We start from the raw sequence: 7,940 nt of genomic DNA, 5'->3' as shown, positions 1-7,940 counted from the left end.
CTGAGGCTAGCTCTCTATGCAGTCTAATGAATTGCTTCTCAGAAATATGACCTAGAGTGACATAGGTCCAGGTGACATAACTAGTATATTTCAGAGTGAGACGTGAACCCACGTCTTTCTGATTCTGAGGCTAGCTCTCTATCCAGTCCAATGAATTGCTTCTCAGAAATATGACCTGTGATTAAAAAAAAAAAACTGAACATACCCTAAATGCCCAAAAATAAGGAAATTAATTGTGATGCCTGGTGTAAGGTCTGGAATTCCCCCACCTAGGGAATTCTGCATCTCCCCTCCCCACCCCAAACAGTGGACCAATTCTATACCAAAGGAAGAAGCCAAGGAGCTCCAATTTGATTATAGGTAGTAGTTTAATCAATTGGGTTATTTACATTAGAAATCAGTATAATGGATCCTCACCAAGATATTAATCATCCTAGGTCTAGGTTGACAGCAGAACAATCAGTGAATCCCTGCCTAAAGAACCCTAAAAATCCCTATGCTAATTATAGAAAACAAAGAAAGGAGGAACTAGAGAGTGTATCAGTACTGATTGGTGGACTTTTTTTGTTTTTTTTCTGCTTGGTAGTTTGGGCTTTAAGCCGGTGTTATGCCCAAACATAAGTTTGTGTACTAATCATATACCTGTCACACATGGGTCACAATATTCTTGTTTTGGCTTTCATAGATCATAGTATCTTAAGTTATAACTCAGTGTCTAAGTTATGATGTCTAACAGGTCACCCTATTCAGGCTTCTACCTTTCACAGAGGTTAAGTTTTTATGGCTTTTTCCAAATAGAAACCCTACACATGGATATAAAAAGTGCTATAAAGTAATTAAGACCAACAAATACTACGAATGAAAAAATCTGGAAAGACTTTTATGAATTAATACAAAGTTTAAAAAAAACAGAACCAGAAAAATAAACTACATTGAGAGGAAAAATGAACGAAAGAAGATGGACATAGAATCCTGGTAAGGATTTAGACACAGTGACTCAAAAACTATATGGATATATTGTTAGCTAAAATTAATTAATTTAAACAAAAATCATTACTAAGAAAGTTTGGTTGATTGTGTTTATCGTTAAACTTTTAATACTATTTTTTTAAAGTAAACCCCAAAGACCTTTCAAGTCTGAGACTGTATGGTTCTATGATAGGGATAGCCCCGTTTCCCCCTCCATATGTATATCCCGTATGGGGACTCCCATTTGATTCTACATGCTTCATCCCTATGCATCCTCTCTGTGTATGTTCTCCACTGCTAGTGCATATATGATAAAAGAATATGGGGGAGCAGAAGCAAGATGGCAGAGTAAAAGCAGGAACTTGCTTGAACTCTTCACCCAAACCCCCTCCAAATACCTGTAAAAAAATGACTCTAAACAAATTTTAGAGCTACAGAACCCACAAAATGACAGAGTGAAAAACATCTCCAGCTGAAGACAGCCTGGCAGGCCAACAGGAAGGGTCTATTGCACTGGGCTGGGAGCGGAGTACAATCCCACATGAGCCATGTTGGCACAGACCAGGCCGGAGCAGGCCTCAGGGGAATGAATCATTGGCAGCTGTGGTGGTTTCCAGACTTCTCAACTCACAAACACCAAAGATAAATTTTAAAGGGAAGTGGGGAACTCTTTTGGAACTGGGTAAGAGAAAAGTGCAGTTCAGTCCCAGTCCCAGCCCCAGGGCAGTAGAGGTGGCAGTGGTGGCAGCAGCAGCAGCAGCAGTGGCTGCTTCCAGAGCTCCAGGCCCACAGATGGTAGGGGGATCAAGTGGCTGATCGGAGGACAATTGTAGGGATCTCTTTACTGGTACTCAGGGAGGATTGTGTTGCTTTGCCCTGCCTGGATCTGGGTCACAGTCTTGGGTGGGGTCCTGGGGTGAGGAGGAATGGCAGACCTTGTGGCAGCTGTAAAGAGGGAGTCCTCCTCACAGTTTCAAGGCAGAAAAGAGTACTTGTGGTCACTCACAGACTAGACCACAGGCCAGGAGAAGAGTAAACATCTCTTCTTTGATCATATCACCTTAGAAGAACTGAAAATTTACAGGTACCTAGAAGTAGCTCTGACAACAGCTGCACAAAACCCCAGAAATTTAGGACAGAGCACTCTCCACTCTGGAAGCAGAGTCCTACTTTGGAAGAGAGCTCAAAAGTCAAGTAATTGACTGGGAAAATGAGCAAACAGAGGGGGGAAAATCAGACTATAGAATCTTTTTTTGGTGACAAAGAACAAAACATACAACCAGAAGAAGACAACAAACTCAAAACTCCCACATCAAAAGCCTCCAAGAAAAATATTAATTTGTCACAGGCCATAGAGGTTAAGAAAGGATTTTGAAAATCAAGTAAGAGAAGTAGAGGAAAAATTGGGAAGAGAAATGAGAGTGATGCAAGAGAATCATGAAAAACAAGTCAACAGATTGCTAAAGGAGACCCAAAAAAATACTGAAGAAAATAACACCTTAAAAAATAGACTTTAACTCAAATGGCAAAAGAAGTCCAAAAATCCAATGAGGAGAAGGATGTCTTAAAAAACAGAATTGGCCAAATGGAAAAGGAGGTACAATACTCACTGAAGAAAATAATTTCTTTAAAATTAGAATGAAGCAAATGGAAGCTTTATGAGAAATCAAGATATTACAAAACAGATCCAAAAGAATGAAGAAATAGAAGACAATGTGAAATATCCCACTAGAAAAACCATTGACCTGGAAAACATCCAGGAGAGATCATTTAAAATTATTGGACTACCTGAAAGCCTTGATCTTTCAAGAAATTATCAAGGAAAACTGCCCTGATATTCTAGAACCAGAGGTTAAAATAGAAATTTAAAGAATCCCCCAATTGCCTGTTTAAAAAGATCCCCAAAAGAAAACCCCTAGGAATATTGTGGCCAAATTCCAAAGTTCCAAGGTTGAAAAAATATTACAAGCAGTCAAAAAGAAAAAAATTTGAGTATTGTGGAAACACAATCAAGATAACACAAGATCTAGCAGTTTCAAAAGGAAATGGGTCAACCTTATTCTCATTGAATTTGGCTTGGGGAGGGAATGACATACACACTAAATAGGGTATCTCACCCTACAGGAGAGTAGGGGGGAAGGGGAGGAGAGTAGAGGGGAAGGAGATGAGAGCGGAAATGATGGAAGGGAGGGCAGGCTGGGGGGGAGGGAAGTTGGAAGCACCCACTTGTGAAAAGGGACATGATCAAAGTAGAGAATAGAAGTGGGAGGTGGGATAGGAGGGAGGGAAATATAGTCAGTCTTTTACAATATATCTACTATGATAATGTTTTGCATAGCTACACAGGTACAACCTATACTGAACTGCTTATCTTCTCAGTAAGGGTGGGTGACAAGGGAGGAAGGGAATGAATTTAGAATTCAAAGTTTTAAAATCAAATGTTTATATATATATATGTGTGTGTGTGTGTGTATACATATATATATATATATTATTAATACTATTTTACATGTAATTGGGAAATAAGATATATGGGCACTGGGGCATAGAGATACACCATGCCCTACTGGAAAAGTCAAAGGGGGTACGGGAGAAGATATGGGAGAGAGCAGACTGGAGGAGGGAATAACCTGTGGGACTGCTATTTTGGGGCGGTGGGTAGGGGGAAAAACAGGGAGAAAATTTATAACTCAAAATCTGGAGGAAATGAATGATTTATCAAATGATTTATTAAACCAGAAGTTAATAAAGCATTTAAAAAAAGATCTAGCAGTTTCTACATTAAGGGATTGAAAGGCTTAAGCTATAATATTCCAGAGGTCAAAGAAGCTAGGACTAAAACCAAGGATCACCTATCCAGAAAAACTGAATATAATAATAAAGAGGAAAATGTGGATATTCAATGACACAGAGGGCTTTCAAGCATTCTTGATGAAAAGACCAGAGATGAACAGAAAATCTGACTTTCAAATACAAGAATCAATAGAAGCATAAAAACGGAAACGGGAAAGAGAAATCATAAGGAACTTATTAAAGTTGAACTTTTTACATTCCTACATGGAAAGACAATATTTGTAACTCACGAGATTTTTCTCAGTATTAGGATAGCTGAAGGGAATATGTGTGTATGTATATATGTATGTATGTATAGACAAAGGGCACAGGGTGAGTTGAACATGAAGGGATGATATTTAAAAAATAAAATTAAGAGGTGAGAGAGGAATATATTGGGAGGAGAAAGGGAGAGATAGAATAGGGTAAAATATCTCACATAAAAGAGGCAAGAGAAAGCTGTATTGTTACAATGGAGGGCAAGAGCAGGGAAGTGAAAGGGAATGAATCAACCTTATTCTCATTGGATTTGGCTTAAGGAGGGAATAACATACACACTCAGGAAAGTAGGGGGGAAGCATTTAACAGGGGGGATAATAGAGGAGAGGTCAGATTGGGGGAAGGGATTGTCAGAAACAAACACTTTTGAAAAGGGACAGAGTCAAAGGAGAAAATAGAATAAATGGGGGGGTGGGATAGGATAGAGGGAAATATAGTTAGTTTTTCACAACATGACTACTATGGAAATGTTTTCATAACTACACATGTATAATCCATATTGAATTGCTTGTCTTCTCAATGGGGGTGAGTGAGGAGGGAAGAAGGGAAAGAATCTGGAACTCAAAAAACTGGTTGTTATTAAAAAACAAAAAAGAATGTGGGGGTAGGTAGGTGGTGCAGTGAATACAGCACCAGCCCTGGAGTCAGGAGGACCTCAGTTCAACTCTAGCCTCATACACTTAACACTTACTACTCATGTGACCTTGGTCAAGTCACTTAACCCCAATTGCCCTGCCTTCCCCCTCCAAAAAGAATATATATATAGGTTTATAAGGGGTGGGAGTACTGTTTTAAATCTTGTTACTTTTGTAGAAATAGACTTAAAGCCCCCCTCCTTTTGGAACTATTTAAACATTTTTTAAAAATTTAAAATTTATCTAAACATTTAAAACATTTAAAAATTATACTACTCGAGTTTTTTAACTAATCTGAAAGAGAAAAACCTTTTCAATCCTGATTTAACTATCAATTAGGAAACAATGTCTTGCTTCACTCTCCCCAGACAGACCAAAAAAGACTCCTCCCAGAGCAAGGAATAGTTTACCTTACGAAACATTAAGTTTACCTTATGAACATTATGAAATGCGAAGCGGTTAATTTTGATTACATTAAATTGAAAAGGTTTTGTACAAACAAAGCCAATGAAACCAAGATTAGGAGGGAAGCAGAAAACTGGGAAAGAATTTTTACAACCAGTATCTCTGATGAAGCCTTCATTTCTAAAATATATAAAGAACTGAGTCAAATTTGTAAGACTACAAGTCATTCTCTAATTGATCAAAGGTCAAAGGATATGAACAGGCAGTTTTCAGATGAATAAATTAAAGTTATTTATAGCCATATTAAAAAAAAACTTTCTAAATTACTATTGGTTAGAGAAATGCAAATCAAAACAACTTTGAAGTACCACATCACACCTATCAGATTGGCTAACATAACAAACCAGGAAAATGATAAATGCTGTGGTAAATGATAAAAGATGTGGGAAAATTGGAACATTAATGCATTGTTGGTGGAGTTGTGAACTGATCCAACCATTCCAGAGATCAATTTGGAACTATACCCAAAGGGCTACAAAAATGTGCATACCCTTTGACCCAGCAATACCACTTTTAGGTCTGTATCCTAAAGAGATCATATAAATGGGAAAAGGACCCACATGTACAAAAATATTTACAGCAGCTCTTTTTGTGGTGGCAAAGAATTAGAAATTGAAGGGATGTCCATCAGTTGGGGAATGACTGAACTAGTATATAAATGTCATGGAATATTATTATGCTATAAGAAATGATGAACAGGCAGACTTCAGAAAAACCTGGAAAGATTTATATAAACTGATGCTGAGTGAAGTGAGCAGAGCCAGAAAAACATTGTACATAGTAACAGCCACATTGTGTGATGACTTCGATAGACTTAACTCTTCTCAGCAATGCTAGGATCTAAGACGACTCCAAAAGACTGATGATGGAAAATGTTCTCCACATCCAGAGAAAGAATTTTGGAGTCTAAATGCAGATGGAAGTATACTATTTGTTGTTCTTTTCTTTTGTTGTTTTGTTTTGTTTCTCCTTTCTCTTGGATCCTCCCATTAGTTCTAATTCTTCCTTACATCATGACTAGTGTGAAAATATGTTTAATATAAATGTATAAGTAGAATCTATATCAGATTGCATTCTGTCTTGGTGAGGGGGGAGGGAAGAGAGGGGGAAAACATTTAAAACTAAAAATCTTATGGAACTGAATATTGAAAACTAAAAATGATTTTTTTAAATAGCTATGGAATCTGAATAGGAGCATATTATATGCTCTCTCTCTTCCTTTTTTTTTGTTTCTTCTTTCTCATGGTTTCTCCAATGGGTTCTAATTCTTCTTTACAACAAGAGTAATGTGAAAATAGGTTTAATATGAATATATATGTAGAGCCTATATCAAATTGCATGCTGTCTTGAGGTTGGAGGGAGAAGAGAGATGGGGAGAAAATGTACAACTCAAAATCTTATGGAAGTGAATGTTGAAAACTAAAAATAAATAAATTTAATAAAAAAGAAAAGAAAAGAAAGATTCATCCCAGAAGTAATTAGGGTAGTGATCAGACTAGGGCAGCAGACCCTGAGCTGATCCACTTAAACCAGATTACAGAAAAAGAGTAGCCTGAAAGAAAGAAGTCTCAGATTGCAGAAGTTAGTTGAAATATAAAGGCGAATCTTTAAAAGGAGTGGGTCAAAGAGGAAGTTGAATGGTTTTTGGGAAAATTATTCTTCCAGGTGGTGCTGAAAGGTTCATGACAGAGCAAAAAAAAATTAACTGATCTTTACTCTCAGGGCTGTATGTTTTATCTCCTTATGGAAGTGTGTGTATTGTCCTGAAATGTAATAGGTTTAACTGCAAAGGGATTAAAGGGCTTGTTTTATAAAGAAATTTTCAGAGACTGGGGATGGCTCAGTGTCTGGGCTCTCTCTCAATCTCTGTCTCTCTCTCTCTCTTCTCTGTCTGTCTGTCTGTCTCTCTCTCTCTCTCTCTCTCTGTGTCTCTCTCCTATTTCTCCCTCTCTACAAAATTGTTCAGATTCAAATCATCTAAAGTAAAAAAAAAAAAAACATTCCTGAAATACTTGTGCCTAAAACACAAAATACAGAATTTTCTTCCACATTCTGCTATTTTGAACTAAGTGTGTCTTCTGGTCACCTAGAGAAAAATTAAACATTTGTATGTATGTATTAAGGAGTATCCCAAAGTACTTGAGATAGCCAGTATTTTAGCTGCCCTTTAAAGGTTCAGCAGTCTCATGCATTCCCAACACCCCTTCTCCCTCACCAATGTCCATTGTCTCTCCTTCCCCTCCTCCCCCCTCCTTGGACTCTGGCCCAGTGATTATGAGTGGGTGAGCAGGATATGAGAAAGAAAGAACAATCAGTCAAAGAATCTTCACTCTCACAGTCCTTATTTCTAAACTGAGGGGATTAGACTAGACCAGTGATGGGGAACCCTTTGACCCAGAAATACCACTTTTAGGTCTGTATCCTAAAGAGATTATATAAATGGGAAAAGGACCCACATGTACAAAAATATTTATAACAGCTCTTTTTGTGGTGGCAAAGAATTGGAAATTGAAGGGATGGCCATCAGTTGGGGAATTACTAAACAAGTTGTGCTATATGAATGTCATGGAATACTATTATGCTATAAGGCCACACATGGTCCTGTGGGTCCTCAGATTTGGCCCTCTGACCTAGAGGGCCACATGTGGCCTCGAGGCTACAGGTTCCCCACCCCTGGGGATGAAGTGATAATCTATAGGAAGAAGCAATGTTAAATTCTTACTTCAAAATGAAATAGACCTCAGAATGTCAAAGGCAGAA

The sequence above is a fragment of the Petaurus breviceps genome, unplaced genomic scaffold, assembly GCF_028583685.1.
Source record: "Petaurus breviceps papuanus isolate PSGF00001 unplaced genomic scaffold, PetGlider_PUasm1.0 180, whole genome shotgun sequence".
Classification (NCBI taxonomy): Eukaryota; Metazoa; Chordata; class Mammalia; order Diprotodontia; family Petauridae; genus Petaurus; species Petaurus breviceps.
Note: the sequence above shows the minus strand (reverse complement) of the source record.